This window comes from Macaca mulatta, chromosome 4 (assembly GCF_049350105.2).
Source record: "Macaca mulatta isolate MMU2019108-1 chromosome 4, T2T-MMU8v2.0, whole genome shotgun sequence".
In the NCBI taxonomy this organism is placed as follows: domain Eukaryota; kingdom Metazoa; phylum Chordata; class Mammalia; order Primates; family Cercopithecidae; genus Macaca; species Macaca mulatta.
Window position 1 is genome coordinate 17,044,862 of NC_133409.1, and position 23,073 is coordinate 17,067,934.

The 23,073-nt window shown below is 44.0% G+C and overlaps 1 long non-coding RNA gene across 1 annotated transcript; it reads right to left on the reverse strand.

The window, feature by feature from the left end:
* Window positions 1-2,409: 2,409 nt before the first annotated feature.
* LOC144340267 (uncharacterized) lies at window positions 2,410-22,298 on the reverse strand. Its single transcript, XR_013416171.1, has 2 exons — window positions 22,048-22,298; window positions 2,410-2,653 (listed from the first exon to the last, which is right to left on the reverse strand). It is a non-coding gene; the product is annotated as an uncharacterized LOC144340267 (long non-coding RNA).
* Window positions 22,299-23,073: the final 775 nt, after the last annotated feature.

A 23,073-nucleotide genomic window follows, 5' to 3' on the forward strand; every position in this document is an offset into this window, starting at 1 on the left:
GAAGTCCTGGTAACTAACATCTCTGGCATCTTTCTCTTGAGAAGGATTTTTGTCCCATGACAACATAATAGCACTAATAAATGTGATCTATCTGAATGCATGGCTGAAAGTGCACATGATGGTTAGAGATAGAAAAGTTCCTGTAGCAAGCCCCCTCTGTCCCTTCTAGTTGGGGAAAGCCTCTCTTCTTATGCATTCAAGTCTATCCCTGAGCCTCATCTAGGACCTGGCTCTCCCAATGATTCTTTCTCTCTTATATTTTCAATTACTTTATTTCCTCTGGCTTTTTCCTTTTATGCACAAATATGTACAAATCTCCCTGAACCTTAAAAAATAAAACACGCAAATAAATAAATCTTGCCATCAGGCCTCTCTTCTCGACCGCTTACAGTCGAGTTTTTGTATCATCATTCAGCTGAAATTCCTGCTGACAGGGCAGTCACCTCCCAACTGCCAGATTCAGAGTCCTGCTTTCTGTCCTCCTCCTTGTATCTTCTGCAGCATTTGAGGCTCTGAACATCCACTCCTTTCTGATAAGCCCTCCTACTCTGGCTTCCACAACACTACTCTCTCTTAAAGTTTCCTTGTAAACTCCATCTCCTGCCTGTTGTATTTCTTTGCAATTTTCTTCATGGTTTCTCCTTCTCAGCTCACTTTTAGAAGTCAGTGTTTTCCAGGTCCTATCTTACTCTTGGTATTCTTCTCCTCTGTCTCACTGTGTATATTTTCCCATGTAAACTATTATCCCAGATGCAATTGCCATTTTTCTACAGGTAAAATATGATCAAGTGTTGGTAATTTCATATGTTTCAACCTATCATAATTTCCATACCTCTGTTTCCAGCTCTGATCTGTCTCCTAAGCTTAGATCAACATTTCCAATGACCAACTGGATATTTCTGATTGGATGGTTTCCATTCAAAATGAATGCATCCCAGACAAAATTCTTTTATCTCAAAACTTCTCTATCTTAAATATTCTTAGTCTCAGTTCACGGTGTCACTACCTCCTCAGTTCCTTGGGTTAAAAAACTCAGTCATTCTTGAATTCTTCTTTTTTCCACTGTAGCCAAACAGTCAAAAATTCATGGGCCAGAGGATTCTAGCCCATGAATATCCCCTCAGTGTTGTCTTAGGTCAGGTCATCTCCGCTGCTAGCCTGGGTGGTGCAATGGCTCCATCCGTGGAGTCCCTGCTTTGACTTGCACTCCTCTCCAGCACATCCCTTTACACTGTCCTAGGGTCTGAATGTTTGTGTCTCACGACATTCATATGTTGAAAACCTTATCCCCAATGCCATGGTATTAGGAGGTAGGGCCTTCAGGATGTGATCAGATCATGAGGATAGAGCCCTCATGAATGGAATTAGTGACCTTTATTATAAGAAACCCCAGTGAGCTGTGTTCCCTCTTCTACCATGTGAGGACACAGCTCAGCTAGAAGTAGTTTTCTATGAACCAGGAAGTGGACCCCTACCAAACACTGAATCTGTCAGCACCTTGATTTTAGACTTTTGATTCTTCAGAACTATGAGAAATAAATTTCTGTTTATATGTGATCTGGTTTATGGTATTCTGTGATAGCAGCCTGAATAAACGAAGACACACTGAAATAAATGAAGACACCAGACATATCTTTCCAAAAAGCAAACCTGACCACGGGACTGTAGGACTTATCTCAATCCATGACCTATAGCTACAGCTCAGCTCATGTCCACTCTGGTACTCAAACCTTCACCACAGTCATTCTGATGGAATGGCTTATTCTGAAACACCAGATGCTTTCACAACCTTGTGCTTTCTTCTGTCTGAAGTGTTTTCCACATTCATGAAGCCTCTCAGAACCAGCTGAAAAGCCACTTCTTTGCAGGCTTTCCCAAGTCTGCCTGCCAAACTGATTTTTCTCTGATTCCCATATATTTTGCCCATATTTTTGTTCCATCACTTTATGAATCAGCTGGTAGTTTATCCATTTATGCACTGGACTTCTCTCGTAGATTAGAAGCTCAGATCCTATTTCTTGTGACCAACACTTGATGCTCAAAAAATGTTTTTTAAGTGATTGAATGAGATAATTGAAAGGAACTTGGACCAAGATGAAAATTCTAGATTGAGAGGGATCAAGGAGTTTTTAGATCTAGGTTTATGCCTTTGTGTATAAGCTCATATTGCTGCCATGGAAATATATTCACTCTGCTTTCCATAGTTGTAAAATGAGAAAATAAATAATTTACTAAATTCATGGCATTTGATTGATAAAATACTAAGTACAAGTTGGATCTCCAAGGCAAAGTTATACTTAAGAATGTCTGCATTGTCATGACATGGTATATTTCATTTTCGGTGGAATTGCACCATGTAAGAAATATGTGATGTTATGCAGTATTATTCTATAATACATTCAGAGTGGATCAATTTCTTCTTTTATTGAGGTGACTTGAGTAAGGCCCCTCTTGGAACTTGAGAGGAAGCAGTAGACCAGAGAAAGTAGAAAAAAAATGAGCCTTCCATTCAGTGTTTTTGGTAAATAAGCAAGACACCCTCCTGAAACAGGGTTCCAGTCTAATCTCGATGTCCAGGAAGGATGGGAGCCCAAGATTGTTGTTGGATCGTTTGTCCTCAGTATGCCAGCTGTTAGCAATACCCCCTCAAACCCTAGAATAGAACAGAGAAAGGAAGTTGAAACCACTTTCAACCCAGATTCAGTAGAAAACATTGAACATGTCGTCATCTTCTCTTGGTTGAATCGAGTTGAATATTGGGGCTGGTGTGAGCATGATGGACACATCCTACATTGCCTAGCCTGTGCCTGGCACACGGTCTACCACTCCTGACTTGTGCTCGAGGCAGTACCACATTGTTTGTATTTCCCTGCGTATAATGCACTCTTCCCTGCCTCTTTGCTTTTGTTTACATTGTTCCCTCTGCCTAGAATGTCCCCTGTCCATTTTGATGAATGAATTCCTAATAAGGAGCAGTTCAGGCATCACTTCCTTGAAGCCTATCTCTGACCATTCCCTTTTTCTTCCCAGCATGGGTTTGATACTATTAATCAGTGCTACCATGTACAGTTGTGCAGAGTTTTCACTGGGTAAAGTCACCCTGCTGAGGGAGTGAATTTCTGCATGCCAGGCCAAGCTGTACCATCTAGCATATGCCTTGGGGCTGGGATCGTTTTCTGTTTCACACAAAGGCAAGCCCACATGCCCTGTGCACATTCCTATCACTGCTCTGACCACTACAATGAACATCTGTTTGTCTGTTGCTCCCTCTAGATCCCTGGAAGGCCAGCTCTTGTTGGGTTCTAACAACTACAGATAGCTAGATGCTATTCGAGGAACTTCAGATGCCTTAAGTCATTTATTTATCTCAATTATCTTCTGAGGTTAGCCAAATTTACAGAGGAATAAACTGAAGCACCAGCGGAAGAATAACGCTGCAAAAGTCTCACAGAAGGTAAGTGTGGAGCCAGGATTCAGCCTCAAGACATTAGGCTCTGTGGCCCTCGCTAGCCACTGTACCACATTGCCCCTAGATGAATGAAAACTTCTTGGGCCTCCACTTCCTTGTGTTTCTCCTCCTTTGGGGGAAAATGCTGTCTTTATTTGTCACTTTCAGCGGAGACACTCCCAGGTGTCAATGTGTATCTCGTCCACCTGGTGCAGTCTGCCATGTTCTGAGGGCTGATCTCCATGGAGTTGGTTCCTGGCTTCATTTTCTAGAGAATGCCAGAGAGATTCCGTATACAGAAGGTAAGCTGGAGGGCCAGGCCTTCTAGGCAAAGGTTTTGGATCTGGAGATTTGCAGAAGGAGGCAAGGCATATATGGAGTAGGGAAGAAAGGAAAAGGAGGGGAGTGATAGCAAGCAGCGTGCCCAGAAGCAAAGGGTGAAGGCTCATATTTAGTCACTTAGCACAGTTAAATATGAAAGGGCTGTCTTGAAGAGGTTGGCTGGATAGGGTTAGGAGGAGAACAGCCACGTGGGTGTCTGTGAGAAAGGAAATCTACAGTCTTACCACACTAGTGGCGGTACCTTCCCCTAACATCTCAGTTGATAAGAATGACGATGGAGAGTGTGTGAGAAGGAGGGACATGGTTCATTTCTCTTCTCCATCCTGTCCCTGAGGAAGTTCTGCTCAGAGCAAGGACTGCCAGCATGAGAAGGTAAAGTGGGGGTGGAGGTGGTTACAGAGGGTGATATGGGATTGAGGTAATAGTGGAAGAGTGGAGGCTCTGTGCGGGGAATGGGCCAAGTTGCCTTAAGGAAGGAGGAGGCGTCAGGAAGGCTCAGGGATGCAGCCTGGGCTTTGCCATCTAATATTCACAAGGAAAAACTCCCAAATCAGTCCCAGATTCTTGACACTGTCTCAGGTCCTCAGATGCTCTCTAACGCGTGTGTTCAACCATTCCTCTCCCCGTTCTCCACATTTCCTGGGTCACAACAGCCTCGTTGGCTGTGGAATGAGAATGAGACATCAGAGAAGGTCCAGCTGGCCTTGGGTTGAAGTAAGCAGCTTCAAGTAAAGAATACCTCTGCAGTGGGTGTGAGGCCAGGCCACTGGCCCAAGCATTTGGTGTCAGGAATTCAGACTCTTCCTCTCACACTGACTCAGCCTATGCCTTTGGGTGACTCGATTTCTCAGGACTTTACACAGGGATAATGATACTCCCTAGTTTGCGAGGGGGGTATTAATTAAACTTAGCAAACTGCGTGACAATGCCGGGATGAAAGGGGTTGAAAACAAAGTGTAATTGTGAGGCTTGGTAGGTTGTGTCACTTGTCGTACGTGTTGTGATTAGAATCAATACAGACAGATAAAATTCATCTTAGAACATAGGCTCTGTGGAGAACGGGTCTCATTTCAGAATGGTGTTGGAAGCCACCTTGGTCCCCAAACTAAAGTCAAGAGAAAAATGTGGGTTTGCATGGGATGTGTGTTCGTGGGCTGACGCTGCTCCCTATAGTCTTGTAAACAGTGAAGAAAGCTGATTTTCAAATGTTGCATGTTCCAAGTTTTCCTTCAGAGACTTCATACCTTTGCTATTCCATCCTCACTCCTCACCGACAGAGATCTTGATGACAGGAAACATGTCCCCGCTGAGCACAGCTTGATGGCAGGATAAGGGATGCCTTGGAGAATCAAACCTGAACACTTTTCCTCTCTCCATAAGTGGCCTTTCTTGACAGACTAAAAAATGTGAGCTTCCTTATTCCAGTGCTCAAAGGCTGGCCGCCAGCGTTTCCTCCTGGCCCCGGACACCGTTCCATGACCCTGGAGTTCCTCGGGACAAGAAGTCACAAATGATGTGGCTGAGACAGAGCCGTGATTTCAGAGTGCTGCTCTCCTTTCTTTGTTTCACCAGTGCTGGCTGAGATCCTAGAGCAGCTTCTACTGAATTGATCAAAATGATGTCATGTGTGAGGCTAATTTTTGGAAATAGAAATCAGTGTCTCTTGGAGAAACTAGAATGCCTGATAGGCCCCAGGGGAAGGCTGCAACCATCACATCACTGTGTGCTGGAGACTTCTGCAGGGTTATGTGTGATGACGTGCTTGCCTCTATGCCTTGAGGTACAAAGAAATTAAATAGTTAAGAAAAAATGTCAGACTGAGAAACCCTGAAGAGCTTTAGATTCTCCCAGATCTGTCAAGTTAGGCAACAACTGGGCCATCAGATCAGGGAATTCATGCATTCATTCAAGAGCTGTATTGATTTATTGAGCAGTTTCTGTGTGCCAAGTGCTATTCTGAGTGTTGATATGGCAGTGGACACACCAGACAAAAATTCCTATCCTTGTGGATAGCATTCTATTGGAGAGACATCCAAAGCAGAGGAAAACACTTATAGCATCACTGCTTGAATGATTAATTCTGTTTCCAGCTGTCCTGCAGCTGTCTGGGATTTGGACCTTGGTCTAATTCCAATCCTACTGCATCCCTTTCTCTATAAATTAGTAGGAGTGACATTGTCTAAAATGAGGACTAGTTGTTGCCATTGATTTTAGCTTAGAAGTAGAAGTAGGGGTGATATTCATAATATTAGCAACTGGTATAGTACATTGCTGACCAATCAGAATGGGTACCCGCAGTTCCTGCTAGCATTAAACCTTTAGACTCAAGGGTCTTGAGAGAAGGATTGAGGTAGCTGAGATGGCGAAAGATTCAGAGTGGGGGTACTTGGGGGCATTGGCTATTTACAAAATGGTACAGAAGTATTTCAATCCTTTAAACATAGCCTGGCTATACCAGACAATACCAGATGAATAGCAATCCATTCCTTTTTTTTTTTTTTTTTGATGGAGTCTCGCTCTGACCCAGGCTGGAGTGCAGTGGCATCTCACTGCAACCTCTGCCTCCCGGGTTCAAGCAATTCTGCTGCCTCAGACTTCTGAATATCTAGGGTTACAGGCATATGCCACCACACCTGGCTAATATTTATATTTTTAATACAGATGGGGTTTCACCGTGTTGGTCAAGCTGATCTCGAACTCCTGACCTCATGATCTGCCTCCCAAAGTGCTGAGATTATAGGCGTGAGCCACCGTGCCCAGCCTTCCAATCCATTCTTGAAAGAATCTAGAGAAAAGGACATCCCCATATGATGTCTTGGTCAATATGCTTACTGATAAAAGATCCAGCAACCAGCAGAGAACCTACTGTCAATTTACTATTTTGAATCTGGATTAGAATTGACAGCTACTGAGTCTCCACAACCTTATAAAGTGACTTCGAGAACAAGATGGCCTTTAAAATTGTCATAAATGGCTGCCAGGTGGAGCAGAGCTGTGAGGGGCACCCAGCCTCTGTAAAAATAAGTAGTCTTTATTGCAAAGAATGCAACAGCCCTGGAATATGCTTTGATGTGGCAATGGGTTTTTTTTGGATCTCTTCTTGCCTGGTCATTACTTGATTTACACAGGACCTGGCCGGGGAGGAAGCCACACCCCTTTGACAGGTAGATAGGAAGCACTATTGGCAGGGAGCAGTGGCGAAGCAATCCTAGTTGCCATCATTGGGTTGCTGGCATAGTACTGGTCCTGCAGGTTTCTAACTTGTCATTGTAGCTGGCAATATCTCCTGGTTTTTATGGAAGGCTTAATTGGAGAGTGTCTGATGCCTGAAGGGCTTTGCTGGTTGACAACCTTGAAAATGGTGAAAGAAAGAAATTGAAACCAGGTAAGCTGTTCCTTGTGAATTCTTCCCTCCCTCACAGGCGGAATCTGGCAAAAAAAAAAAAAAAAAAAAAAAACCTGTTCAGTGAGATACACAGTAAATGCAAGGATGGCTGCAATGAATAAAGGCTGCCCAGAGAGTTACCTACCCACTTACCAGTCTCATCCAGTTTGCTAACAAATTGTTTGCCTGGTGAAAGAAAGATGTCGATGTCAATCGTTCATGCCCATTTCAAAGGGAAATGCCGCCTGTGGCCCCTGTTGGGTGCTCACTTTTGTATTACATGATCAGTGGTGGCCAGAAGACCTCAGGGAAGGTAATAGTTCACAGACTCGCCAGAGTCCTGTGACATGGCACCCAGAAAGCTGGGCCAGTCTAGCTTTGCCTTTTGTGTGTGTGTCCTGGGACTACTGAGAGTCAAGGAGGGGGCTACGTGGGTACTGTGGCTGGCAGTCATTGGGTGGAGTCAGAGTAGGGGTGCTTGAGGCATTCATGGCTGTGCTGGTCAGATGGTGAGGGACATTGCAGGGAAAAACACAGGTGCCATTGTGGAGTAACTGCTTCATTGCTTCATTCATTCATTCCTTCAGCCATTATTCATGAACACCTACTATGTGTCAGGCACTCTACTGGCTACAGGGGATACAGCAGTGAACAAAGCAGACAAAAATCCCAGGCCTCATGGAACTGACATTTTCGTGGGGGAGACAAAATAACAAAGAAAAGTAAGAGATATATGTCAGGTACTGATAAATCCTGGGAGCAAATTAGAAGTAATGTAGAAAAAAAATGGAGGGAGAATAGATGAATAGATAAAACAAGAGTGGTAAAACTTAGACAACTGATTGGTGATGGATAGATAGGGGTTCATTTTACTATTTTTGAGTAAGCTTAAAATTTCTCATAATACAAAATTTAAACAAGAATGCAGGTAAGTTGGACAAGAGATGTTAGAGTAGAGTGGGCTTACAATTTTAGATCTCACTGAGTGGGAAGGCCTCACTGAGATGACCTGTGAACAAAGACCTACATGAAGTGATAAGCAGATATCTGGGACAAGCATTCCAGAAACAGGGAACGGTATGTGCAAAACCCTGGAGACAAGACTATTCCTGGAGTGTGAAAGGACTACAATGTGAGCAGCATGGCCAAGGCAGTGTGGCTGAGGAGGAGGCAGTAGATGGGGTAGGGCAGGGGCGGGAGGATCACATAGGGCCTGTGAGTCATGCGGGGATTTTGCCTTTTACTCTGGGTGAGATGGGGGACCACCAGAGCATTCTGAACAGAGGAATGACATGATCCAACATGGGTTTTGGCAGTTCTTGGAGCTTTGGGAGTGAAGGTCCACTAATACCTACGTATGGGGTCCACTGAGCATCCCTGAAGGCAGGCGCTTTTAAGACCTAGTTCTGTTATAGCTTCTGTTCTTAGATGAAGCAAAGGAGCCCATTTATTTTTTTGAAACTCCATGTAACCCCACAAGAAATCACGTTTGATCGAGATAGCTTCAGTGAGACTCTATCGAACTGAAACAAACCACAGGAACAGCCACTTTTTCTCATTGCATGGCTGCCACTCTTGGAGAGCAGGAAAGGTGTGCAGTAGGCAGACCTGAGCTGCCCTTCACCACAGCTCAGGAGGGGAGGGGAGGACTCTGAGGCTCAGGAGGAGAGAGGAGGACTCCATGGCTCAGGAAGAGTAGGAAGAATACCACAAAGTCTGTGCAAGGTGAGATCTCTCTCTGACATCATAGGTCTTCCACTGGTCTAAGGCTCTTTATTTTTAAGAAACTTTAAGACAAAAAAGTACACTCGAACCAAAAGCAAATTTATGTGTGTGTGTATATATATATATGTATAATATATATTTTTATTTATAATATATATTTTTATTTATAATATATATTTAATATATTTACTTTTAAATTATTTCTCATATTATTATGAGAAATAATAAAACACAAAGACATTCCCTGTGCTCCTCAAGTAGTAAAATCTGAACCACTACCTGGAAGGTAAGGGGCATAAATAACTGAGTGGAGGTGGCCGTAAGGAGAAGCACGTTAATGAGTATTCTCTGCTGTATTTGATGGTTCAACTAGGCTTCTTCCATGAGGATCTTATTTTCCCTGGCATTTATTCACTTCAGTAAGGTAGACAAACTCCTATCTAAAAATAGCACCTAGTGCCAAGTCTGTCTAAGGCCTCCTGGCCCTTCAGTCCCTGAAGCCAGCTTCTCTCCTCACTCCCATCTGAACCTCAAAAAGTCAACCCTCTCATTGGGCCTTGCCCACAAATACCTCCATCAAAGCTAGGACTCACACAGGTAAATGTGCTGCAGGTGCCCCTGTGACTTCCTCACCTAAGAATGTGACGAAACCAGTTTCCAGACAGCTCGCAAACTCTGACTAATGAATGAGCAAGTATGAGCCGGGTAGCTTCTTCTCACATTATTTTGCCCGTGGAATCCTTTTGTACTCAAGATGCCTGAGCCAAATGCTACATTTATTTTCCATGTAAAGGTTTTACTGAGAAAGGAAAATTTTGTAAATTTTTTTTTAATCCATTGTGTTCTTTTTGCCGTGTGGTAGGAAGAAACATCGCAGCCTTAGGGCTAATTAGCATTTGTGTAGTGTTCATATAGATTGCTCTATATTCCCCTCATATTTATAGTCTGTCATCATTTTACATCTATAAACTACCTTTCCCTCATGAAATTTAACAATCTTGTTTTACAGAAAATGGCAGAGCAGGTAGAGAAGGCGGTCTTAGCATGGATCATATGGTTGCGGTGAAAGAGTTAGAACGCACACTGCTCAATGTTGGTGTACACAGAGAAGCAATGCTCCCGGGCTGGGGCCCACCCCAGACCAGCACAACTAAACTCGTTTACAGTTGTTATCCAAGCCACCTGACATGGTTTCTGTACTTGGATCAACACTGAGTCCTTCTCCAGAACATGACAGAAACATAAGGCAGAAGAAGCCTTTAGCCTACTCTTGGAGGGCATTTTCTATTTCTTTTCTTTGATTCAACTTCAACACCTGACTGAGGGAGGCAAAATTCCAAGATCAGCCCTGGCAGTTAGGGCTCCTCTGTTGCAAGGGCTCCTCTGTTGCAAAGGCTCCTGTGTAGCAAGGACATTAGTTCTTCTAGGCCATGAGGGTACTATTTAGACGGGTCCTGGGAGGGAGATTATTCTCCTGATTCTGCAGCAAGACCATGTTTAGGAAAAACCTAGGTATTGAGGCAATTCTGGCTCCAATGTAACTTTGCCCCATTTTTCTTTCTGTCTTAAGTATGCAAATCAGAATAATTTCAGTGTATTACTATGAGCAGGGAAACAATGAAAGCTATAAGCCTATTCACAGCTGCCCAAACCAATCCTGAGAAGCAAACTGGTTCTCAAAATACGATCAGCTAATGACACATTCTATACATACCTGCCACTTTATTAATGTGCTGAAAGCCAAATGGATTTGTTCTGGTTCTTCATCAAGGTTACCCAAAGCCTAAACCTGGTGTTTTTCACTGGGGTGTGATTCTTCAGTTCAAAACAATGATGGAGATTTTTCTTCCTTAGGGGACTGTTACGATCATTTTACTTCTTTTGTTAGCTATTGTAACAAATAGACCAGTTTTTCATGGTTAATGTAATAGAACTTTATTTCTTAATCAGTTTTTACACAGCAAGTGGCATTTCCCTGGGTGATCCTGAGAGCCAGACCCAGACCTCTTCTGTCTTACCTGCCAACCCTTGGATCTTACATTATCTGCATCAAGCTGGCAGAATGGAAAGAGAATAGAAAGCTCTGATCTAGAAGGCCAGATATCATTTCTGCACACATTCCGATAGTGAGAACAAGCCACACGGCCACACTTAGAAGCAAACAAAGCTGGGAAACATGGTCTCTGGCTGGGCAGCCAGTTATCAGCAATAACTCTTTTCAGATGCTCCTCAACCTACAATGTGGCTCTGTCCCAATAAACCCACTATAAGTTAAAAATATCATACATTGAAATGCATTTTCTACACCTAACCTGCCAAACATAGCTTAGGCTAGGCTATCTCAAACATGCTCAGAATACTTATATTAGCCTTCAGTTGGGCAAAATCATCAAACACGAAGCCTATTTTATGACAAAGTGTTGAATATCTCATGTACTTTATTGAATGCTGTATTGTAAGTGAAAAACAGAATGGCTCTATGGGTACTTGAAGTATGGTGTCTACTGAATCTGTATTACTTTTGCATTATTGTAAAGTTGTAAAATTGTAGGTTGAGCCATTGTAAGCTGAGGACCCTCTGTATTAGGAAAGGGGGAGTAAAACTGTTGCCATCTCTGTCCCATTTCCTTTGGTAATGAAAGTAATGAATGTTGATTATTTTCTGTGGTCCTTTAAACCCTAGTGCCACTTTAGAAAGTGCCCAAATTTCACCTTCTGCTCCTTACACAAAATCTTCAAGTGTCTGGGAAAGACATAGAGCAAGGGCCCATGCTGCATGCCTATTGTATGTGGGTTCAGGCATGTCAGGGCCTGTCCAAAGGCTAGAAGGAAATCTGTTTGCATGAGATCCTAATGAGCTTCAAGGAGAGACAGTGGGTGGCTAAGCTGGGAATGAAGATAGGAACCCTTTACTTCCCATGTGATACAGGAGATAGAAAGAAAATATTTAGACAGATAGTGAGGGCAAAAGAGTCCTTAGTAGAACTTCCCTTCTAACAAAAAGTAGCCCTAGAAATATTTTTTTTTCTAACAAAGAGCAGCCTGAAAGATCGAGCTGTAAGCATAAACAATGAAGCTGGAAGCTTGCACAGGGGAATGCTGGCAACTGTGCCAATAGAAAAGGGCTACCTGGGGGCCAGGTATGTCCACCATGGAAGCTCCACCTTCCCTTTTTGTTAGCACGTGTACAGTGGGCAACACAGTGCAGCTCAGGCTGAAAACCTGCCTGCATAATAAAAGACTGGGATGGGGATGGCCAGAGATTCACACCCTATGCAAATGGCATATCTGGTCCTAACCAGTTTTTCGCATTCTATGTAGATCAGGCACCACCTCCCAACCAGCTCATCTATAAAATTCCCTGCATTTCACTGCGGATAGGCAATTGATTTTTCTGGGACCCCTCTCTGTAGCAGATAGCTATTCTCTTTCTTTTGCCTATTAAACTTCCACTCTTAACCTCATTCTTTGTGTGTCTGCGTCCTTGGTCTCCTGGGCTGTGAGACAACAAACCTTGGGTGTCACCCTAGACAACGAGGCCACTTCACATGCAGTGATTTGGATGGGGAAGGACGCACTATGAGGGAAGAAGAAGGGCTGAACCTTTTAGGTCTGCAGATTCTGCAGAAAGCATGGGCTGGCTGTATGGGATCAGAATGTGGGGATGTAATTAAGGACAGCACTATTGGGTGTTCTTACTATTGAGAATCGAACCTTCTACACAGGCTTCTTCTACACGGGACTTTATTCTACTGCCTTCCTCAGAGTAACTTTATTATTCCAGGCAACTCTCGCCAGGGAGAAAAAGTGACAGATAACTTCATTGACCTCAGCAGGACTACCTGAAAGACCTATCTACTCTTTAAGATGAAACATCAAATGACGTTTTATACCCTACGACTCTTGAAACCTCTTGCTTCAAAATCCTGCCTTGTTTTTTTCCAGCAATCCTAAATTACAATATCATGATCCTTGCTCAAACCTAACCATATGCCTGCATTGAAAAACCTACCTAAAACCAGATCTTACAATCTTAATAAACATGGCTTCTCAGCCCTCTCCTCTCAAGTTGCTTCCAAGACTCTGAGGAGCAGTATTTTTCTTTACTTCCATAAGCAATAAACTCAGTTTTGACTTATCCACAGGGTGCTTTGGTGATAGTTTGCAGAGCTAGCATTCCACAGTATCTCCTAGTCTGGGGGACATGTGCTATGTTCCAATGGTAAGGGAAACTAAAAAGAAAAATTTTACAGGCCGGGCGCAGTGGCTCACCCCTGTAATCCCAGCACTTTGGGAGGCCGAGGCAGGTGGATCATGAGGTCAGGAGATCGAGACCATCCTGGCTAACACGGTGAAACCCCGTCTCTACTAAAAATACAAAAAATTAGCTGGGAGTGGTGGCGGGTGCCTGTAGTCCCAGCTACTCGAGAGGCTGAGGCAGGAGAATGGTGTGAACCTGGCAGGCGGAGCTTGCAGTGAGCAGAGATTGCGCCACTGCACTCCCGCCTGGGTGACAGATTGCAACTCCCTCTAAAAAAAAAAAAAATTTTACTCAAATGAAAAAGTGGTTCCATTGGCAGCTCCAAGACACTGACTGGGCCCAACTGTCTCATACTTTGGAATAATAAAGTCCTTTAAGTGCTAGTGGAAGAAGGACTCCACTTCTAGACTGTGATCCATAGAAACACAACAAAGTAACTAGTGGAGCAGCAGGACAGCCAGGAGGCAGAGGTCCTTGCAGGAAGACCCTTGAAGGTAGAGAGTGGCAGAGGCAGGAGGAAAGTGTTGGCTGCTCAGAGCACACCCAGGACATGTCAGGAGTTCTTGCACAGGCAGCAGTGGTTATTTCATCAATGGTGCACTTAGCCCACTTACTAGTTACTTTTCTCTACACTGTATTCCCCAAACCCAGGGATGCATGGTTATACATAAAAGATTGGCATCAGAAAGGCCCATGGTCATAAAAAATGAGTCCTTCAATTATCAGCCCAGATAACCAAGCAGCCACCAGAAAGAGAAAGTATGGCAAGTGGGTTAATGCCAAGCAGGAGAATGCCTGTGAATGCATGCTTGACTGGAAATGAATGAGAGAGGGTAAGAACCTATGGGCTCTGGGCTATGGGGAAATGAAGGCATAAAGAAAGTAAAGAACATGTGACACTTAAAGTAGAAAGGAGTTGAGATCCCAGAACAGACAAAGGTTAAGAGGCTGCCTTCTTCTCCATAAACTGAGATCCTAGGACCCCTTCAGGATCCCTCCTACAACAGATTTTGGGCTAACATCTAATTCTGTGCTGGCTTAGGCAAGAAGGAAAGGAAACACAGAGGATTTGTAATTTTGGCAGGGTAAAGATTTGTATGAAATGCCTCTGCGAAAACCTTCAGTTCCCCTGAGAGAAGTATCAGACCACCAGTCAGTCACGCTGTAAATGAAATGAGCTAGTCAGCTTACTTGCCTTCTGACATTTACATGAGGATGGAGAAATTTGAGTTTGGGTAGGGGTAGGAGGCTTTGAGGGGTGTGGAGTATTGGGGGGAAAAAGAGAAGTTATGCAGAGCTTGACACACTTCAGAAGAAATCAGCTGTGACAGGATGTTGTAACGGGGCCCTGAAACCAGAGGAAATAGTATGACATTCAACGTGTGTATGTGCCGGCCGTTCACAGGTGAGAAGGGGACCAAACAATATGAGGACCTACTCATAAATTTCTTTCCTAGACCAGAAATCCTGCATTTTTGGACTAGCATTGGCTCAGTATTCTAGAGGTTTTAATCTGTATGATGAAAATTTTTGGTTAGCACTGGCCTGTGTGTTGGAAGAATACATATTTTATTTTAAAGGTGGTTAGAAAAGAAATATTCTAAACAAAACAGACACCCCAAAGATCTGAGCTTTATATATAAGGGCAGCAACACCTTTTTCTGTTAAGTGGGACAGATCATCTGCTTGGGGATTCTAGAGTCTTATCACGCTCAAACCCAACTGCTGAGAAACCCACATTGAAAACTGAGAAGTCAGGCTTATGTCTTGAGCGTAAACCCTAGTGATGTTCAGTTGAGCATTCAGTTAACTGTTTTGAGATATGGTGAGAATTGTAAACTCTCCTTTCCCCTAGTTCTCTGCTGTCAAATGGAGAAAAATAAAAACAAGGGTCAGAGAGCTCTTCTGATTGAAGATCCCAAGAAGGACCAAGTCATTCATCAAGTGGAGCAGATGTGGTCAGAAAAAAGGACTGGCCAGAGATAATCCATCTGCAGAGCCTGATCCTTGTTGGTCATTTTGCCCTGAAAGACATCCCAGGATTCCTATATCCTCTGAATGTGACCCATCGCCACTTTCATCATCAGCCTCATCATCATCAATGTTCACTTATTTTAACCAATAGATACACAATATAAAATGTACGAAAAGTATTTTTTGAACTCACCTTTAATACAGAGAAGTATGAAGAGGTTAAACAAATAAAAGGATAGGCTACAATCTCAATTTTGATAAATCAATTTTTAAAAACCTGTCAACGGTTATAAAATGCAAATATTCAAATAGGTATATTTGTATAATTTGTTTGTTTGCTGTCTGATTGGTGGACACATTCTACTTATTCATTTTTTGGTATTACACGTTTTGTTGCTATGAATATCCTCAAATGAACATCTTGGTGAACTTTTACACATATACCCATAAGTTAAAGTCCTAGCACTGGGTTGGTTGAGTTAAAGGCTGCATGCATAAAAATCATGTAGGTCATAGTTACCCTTTATTGAACAGCTAATTTGGGCCAGGAAAAGTTTTATATGTTATTTTTAATCCTCACAACAATCTTTCAAGGTCATTGATAGTGTTAGTGATTACAGGTGAGGGTGAACTGAACTTCAGGGAGGAGAAAGCTGTTGTGTCGAATGTCTATTAACCTCCATAGGGAAGGCATTAGGTTCAGGATGCTGAAGAAGGGACCCAGAGCCAGAGAACGAGACTTGGGGTTTTATGAGGGGATCACATGCAGGGGGGAGAGTCCAGTGACAGTGGGCTGGACAAGATATATGTATGGCCCGGTGGCATCAGGATGGGTAGGAGAACCACAGCTGCTTGCAAACATCATGCAGTTTACACGGCATTTTCACTAACACCCTCCCCTTAACGACCTCTGCCTCACAATGTCCATTTAACCCAAGGCTCTGGGCCTCAATCCTCTGTATGGCCCGTGTCCCATGGGATGGGATGGGGGCTCAGATATTACTCATAGACAGGGAATAAATCTCTGGATTGGCCACTCCTGGATTCCATAGCTGGGAACACACATTCAGGTGCATCTGTTATACAGGGTCATTCACCCTACAGAGACCTCCCCCGACCCTAGGTAACAGAGCTGAAGAGTAGCTGAACTAAAATTCGGTTCCAAGTCTTTCCAACTTGCCACTGACACAGTCATCTGAAGGTTACAAATACACTGAAGAGATCATAAAACCGGAGAATCCTGGCCATCTCTTAGTCGATACCTCTCCCTTTCAGATGTGGCAGGGAGACCCTGAGAAGCTTAGTGTCTTGCCAAAGGCTATAGAGGTAAGATGGGACCAGGACCCTGCCTCCCAGGACAGTGACCTTTACAGTACACTAGTGGTTTTGTATGTCTGGGGCCACAGAAACCCTTTTTCTATAAAAGCTTGTGTACAACGTCCAAGCTCAGGTTGCTCTGCTTGAATCACGGGAGGAAGCCCCAGAGTCTGCTTCTCTCTTGTTTTCTACTTTTCTCTCTCCCAAGGCATTTCTGGGGAGTACAGTTTGAAAAACACTTATCTATAGCACAGCTATCTCTGTGTGTGGGGTTCATCATTCTTTCTAGTTGCTTTGAGCAAACACAAAACCTCTGACTTTTTTTTAAAAATGGAAGACTTGGGGGCCACCCTTTGTGCTGTGGTTTCTTTGGCCTTATCCCACTGTCCATGGGAGGCATTGGGGGTGGAGCTTGTTCGTGTTTCTTGTGCTCATTGGATATGTGATCACAGAAGATGTATCTAGGACCCTGGAGGTCACAGAAACTCACTATTGTTAGTCTGAGAAAAAAATGGGGGAAGTATAAGGAAGAAAAAATAATCCAAACATTGTTGGCTGGGTGTGGTGGCTCATGCCTGTGATCCCAGCACGTTGGGAGGCAGGAGGATCATTTGAAGCCAGGAGTTTGAGACCAGCATGGGCAATACAGTGAGACCCCGTCTCTACAAAAAGTTAAAACAAAATTAACTGGATTTGTTGGTGTGCACCTGTAGTCCCAGCTTCTCAGCAGACTGAGGTGGGAAGATCCCTTGAGCCCAGGAGTTTGAGGCTGGAGTGAGCTTTGGTCACACCACTGCACTCCAGCTTAGGCTACAGAGTGAGACCCTGTCTCTAAAACAACAGCGTGAGCAACAGCAACAACAACAATGAAGTTCATCTCCAATTTCTTACGCTGCCCTTCTCCAGCTGCCTCCCGTCTGGGGTAGCCTCAGTGGAGAAGCACAGCTGCTAAACTAACAAGTGCAGTAAAGCTTCCTGGGCCGGATGCGCCACGAGAAGTAAAAACATTAGGAGCCATGCACCTATAAAGGAAACCAAACAGGAAATTTGATGTGAATCATCAGAAAGCACCCTGTATAGAGAGAAGACCATGGGGCTTAGTCAAAGACGAAGCACATGTTGCATTGTTTAGGGATGGTGGATGGGAGAAATAATATCAGCTGAATCTATAATAAGATAGAAACACAGAGTGTCCAGATTCTTGTAAAGCGGATGGTAAGTGAATTCTTCTCCTGGAGAAGGACAGTTTAAGGAATTGGAGATGAACTTCAGCTTTAGGGACCATGAGAAAAGGCCGTATTGATTCACGAGACAGTGAAGCCGGGTGTTATTTCCAAGGGGCTGCGAAAGCCTTTGGCAGACTGTGTAGCTTTCTGTCCATTTATCCACTTATTTCTGTGGCACCTGCCACCGTGGGGGCTGAGAGGCAGTTAGCATTATTACACCTGCTGGCAGGCATGAATAATTGGAGTTGCACGAAGAGAAGCAGGGTTCTGTTCAGTTAAGAGCATCGTCTGAAGTGAGTGAGGCTGCCTGCACACTGTGGTGCTTTGTGGGGGTCTAAGAGTGGTCTGTCTGGGAGAGATGGTCTTGTAGTCCCAAGGCACTGCTCTAATTGGTTTCTCCTGTGTATGTAGGAGGTAATAGGGGAAGGTGGGAGCAGGACATTAAGAGCCTGTGACACTGACTGCAAAGTTAGAGAGGCTGAACACTGAGGAGGGACTGGGGCTTGTTTTCTCCCAAAGGACATTTTGGAGGCAGTACTCACTGCCTCTTGCTCACACCAGCTACCACTCTGACCCTCAGGAATGACAACTTTTTGCAAGTCCATTGATACAAGCTTGTGACGCCAATACAGGTTGTCAAGGTGGTTTTGAAGATGTTCAAGTCATATCCCATGAGGACATTAACACGAGGTTTCAGTCTTAAGCAGAAGTTAGAGGAGAGAAAGATCTAAGTGTGGTGAAAAGAGAGGACATTGGAGAGGTGGTGTCAAGGGTCCCTCTCAATACTGGGCATAGGAGTTATCTTTTTGTCTGTTTCCTGTAATATAAAGGCGCTGGTCTAGAAGATCTCTGAGGCCATTCCCATCAATACTGGTGGCAGGAAACTGTCTCCTGACTGCTCCCCTACACCCATTCTCTCCCCTCTCCAAGCCACCTTATGTAGAAATAAATCTAACATTAGTTGAGTGTCTGCTATGGCACTATTCAATATGATTTACAGATACAAACTCACTTAATCCTCATACAATCCTATGAGATAGATACTACTATTTCTATCTTGGGGATGAAGGAATTGAGGCACAGAGAAATTATGTAACCAGCTTAGGGTCACACAGCTAGGAAGTGGCTGAGTCAGGACAGAAGCATTCTGCTTAAAAGTGTTATGGCTATTCAAAATGGTCAAAGGACTTGACCTTTATTTCTCCAAATAAAATATGCAAATCGCCAACAAGCACATGAAAAGATGTTCAATATCGCTAGTCATTAGGGAAATGCAAATCAAACCCACAATGAGATGCAATATCATATCCATTAAAATGCTATTATCACACACACACACAAAAGGAGAATAACAAGTGTGGTCAAGGACGTGGAGAAATTGGGACCTTTGTGCTTTGCTGATGGGAACATAAAATGATGTGGCTACTGTGGAAGACAGTTGGGTAGTTCCTCAACAAGTGAAACAAAGAATTACCGTATTGATCCAGCAATTCCACTCCCAGGCATACACCCAAAAGAACTGAAACCGGGAACTCAAATACTTGCACACCAGTGTGAACAGCAGCATTATTCACACTATGCAAAAGGTGGAAACCACCTAAATGGCCATTGACAGATGAATGGATAAACAAAATGTAGTATATACAGACAATGGGCTATCATTCAGCCTTAAGAAGGAATGAAGTTCTGACATGCCACAACATACATGAACCCTGAAAACATGATGCTAAGTAAAACGAATCAGACACCAAAGGACGAATATTGTATGATCCCATTTTTATGAGGTACCTAGAACAGTCAAACTCACAGACACAGAAAGCAGACTGCTGGTTGCCAAGAACTGAGAAGAGGGGAAAATGGGGAATTAGTGCTTAATGGCTATAGAGTTCCAGTCTGGGATAGTAAAAAAGTTCTGAAGATGGGTGGTGGTGATGGCTGCACAATGTTGTGAATCTACTTAATGTCACTGAATTATACACTCAAAAATTACTAAAATGGTAAATTTTATTTTATATATATATATGTCTTAGTTTGGGCTGCTATAATATCTTAAAATGGGCATTTTATAAATGATAGAAATTTATTGCTCTCAGAACAGCCTCAGTTCTGGAGGCTGAGAAGTCCAGGATCAAGGCACCCACAGATTTGGTGTCTGATGAGGGCCTGTTCCTCATAAACAAAGACTTGTATGTGTCCTCACATGGCAGAAGGACAAACAGCTCCCCCAGGCCTCTTTTATATGGGCACTAATCCCATTCATGAAGGCTCTGCCCTCATGACTGAGTCACCTCCCCGAATTAATGCCATCACATTGGAGGGTCAGGTTTCAACATATGAATCTGGGAGAAGCACAAACATTCAGAACATAGCAGTTATAACGTAACAATATTAAAAAGGTGGGCTGGGCACAGTGGCTCACGCCAGTAATCCCAGCACTTTGGGAGGCTGGGGCAGGTGGATCACCTGAGGTCGGGAGTTCAAGACCAGCCTGGGCAACATGGTGAAACCCCGTCTCTACTAAAAATACAAAAGTTAGGCCAGGTGCGGTGGTGGGTGCCTGTAATCCCAGCTACTTGGGAGGCTGAGGTTGTACTTCCCAGGTTGTACCTGGGAGGCGAAGTTTGTAGTGAGCTGAGATTGCACCACTGCCCTCCAGCCTGGGCAACAGAGAAAGACTCCTTCTAAATAAATGAATAAATAAACAAATGTGTAGAGATTCCTTCTTTCTAAACCAACCTGTGCCATGTCCCTCCTGCTATAATACTGTTAGAGGTTCCTGTCCTCTCATCCTACTCAGTGACAGTACCTCCACCTAGGACCCAAATGTAGGCTGCTTCTCATAATAAGTTCTTGGCTGCTGTCATGTAATAAGCCTCCTCACAGACGCCACGCTCGTGGTTGCATCCTGGCCCCTGCTAGGTTGTTGCAGCCTCTGCTCACTTCCCACGTGGGGGGCTGTCAAAGCCACTCTTTACAAAGAAACCTTTTTTAGTTGACACCAGTGCTCTGGACCCTATCTTTTGGGAATTTTTCTAAGCCTTGCCGTCAGTGCCACGATCTTAATGTTGAATGAGACACTGCTTTGCACCAGTGTCTGCGTGTATGATGTCACTGCATCACCACTGCAATTCTACTTTGGGTCTAGAGCAGAAGTGGAAATGCAGCAAACAATAAATACTTCGTGACTTGCCTCAAAATGATAATACTGCCGACTTTTATGTCAATTCTGGCTTCCAGCTCGCCTTTGGGATTGGTCTGTGCTGAAAGCAATTTCCAAAGTTAGGACCAAAGAAGGAGCAGATGAATATAATTAGGAGATGAAGAATAGGAGTCAGCCAGGCAGAGATCTGGTTCATTAACAATGGCCTTCGATTAGAATACTGCTCTTTGGGTGGCGTCGTTAGAAATCTCAGCATCAAGAGAGGCTGTAATTGCTTACAGTGTTATCGGCCCTGTTGTCTTGTCATTTTCTTTCTTAGCTGTTTTATATTCTGGGCGTAGAACCAGCTGGGAAGGATACAAACCCGGTGGTGTCAGTGATAACGGCTAACTGCAGGTATGGTCCATATTTAAGCCTGGGCTTTTATTCAAGTCCTTAATATTGCACGCTCCTCGAATTACTTAATGGAAGTGGGGGAAGAAGTGATATGGTTGGGGGGTCAGTCAGGGAGGGGAAGGGAAGTGTTGAAAGGTCATAAATTATGCAGTACTTTAAAAAATTCAAATTAATTTGAAGCACTTTTAATGACCTGCTTTATCCTCGTTTTATACTTTTGTCTGTGAAACAAAAAGCAACGTCCTCGCAGGCCGATGCGCTGTACCTGAACCGGGTGTGGCCCAAATGACCTTCCTGCCACCAAAGCCTGCAGGCTGCGTAGTGAAGACCTGCGGCGGTGGGCCTGCCTCTCCAGCCTGCGTGGGGAGGTGAGGTTCGGATGTGATCAACAGCGACCTCTAGCGTGAGCCTGAGAATTTGCATTTGGTTAAGTACTGAAGGAAAATAGCAGAGATGAGAATTCTGATCAAATTTCTAACGAACAAAGGCAAGGTAGACATTTCTCATTGTTTTCCCGGGTAGAGAAGCCCAGGACTGACAGCTGAGGATTTCACTTCATTGGCACCACTTACTCCCATCAGTGCTGGAGATGCTATTTCAAACATTGCCTTATTTATTTTCGCTAAAACGGATCATTGGGATTGGTTTTAAAAAGCCCTTTCGCTTGCCTTTAGGGTTTCAACCAGAGCGTTCCCATAGGAGGGCATCCACTCTTTTACTGCAGTGTGTGTGTGTGTGTGGTTGAAGACAGGAGGGTGGGAGAGAAGAGCAATGTCCCCGGGCGCTGTGAGGAGGTCAGGGGTTCCTGCTCACCTTTCTTCATTGACGGCCGCTCTCTAGAGGTGGCCAGCTCTCCATTTCTACTTGAGGCTGTCGACTATAGAAGACTTCCTTCCCCTGACCTTGGTGCGTCCACAGAGCAGCAATCAGCTCCGGGGGGTTCTTGCTCTCGCCCCTGCTCTCCACTTCCGTCTTATGCCCCTCCCACTCTTCTGAAGCCAGGTTCTGAGTCTCAAGGGTGATGTCCAGGCCAAGTGAGTGCACAGGCCGATGGCACTCATTCCCAGCGAAGAATGGGGCCAGAGGATGACTTCCAAGCTCAGTCAGGAGCCAGGAGGAGATTCTTTAGAGAAAGGCTAAACATCACAGTTCCTGGCCCATGACTTTGCTGTTTGGGGATGGGAATTTGTGGGATGTGTTTTGCAAGGGGTTTGGGGGTTAGGGAATGAGGGAATACATTTTCCTGTAACTTCAACCAGTTGAAGGCAGATAGATTTGCAGTACGTATTTGCTGTAATAACTGGGTTTGACCTGCTGTTGCCTTTTAACCAAGCTTCAGCGTAGAAATGCTGCCTGTTTTGCTGTTGTGTTTTAAGCTATGAGCACATAATGGTGCTTGGGGCTTTCTCAATTTCATCTGTGCTTCCTCCTCCCAGTAGTATTAGATCAAGGACCCAAGCATTTGCTTAAAGGGCCTTAACCCTCAGGGCCTAATCCACCTGCCCTGTCAATACACAAACTTACAGAGACATTCTCAGAGTTATGAAAATATCCATGTCAGAAGCAAGAAGTATATTACATGTGAATACCCTTTGTACAATTTCTATTAGACTTGTCTCAGTTTCTTTTAGCAACAACCATTGTCCCAACAAAGATTCTCTTCTTGACCAAACTAGCAGACTCCCCTGAGTCCACTTCTCTACTGGGCCTCAACCTTGACCTATAAACACTTGAACAAACACTAACAAAGTATCAAAAAACTCAAGGCTGCATCCCTCAGATGACCCTAGCCCCCATAAAGCACCTGCCTAAGAGAACTCAAGGCCACCAAAAGAATTT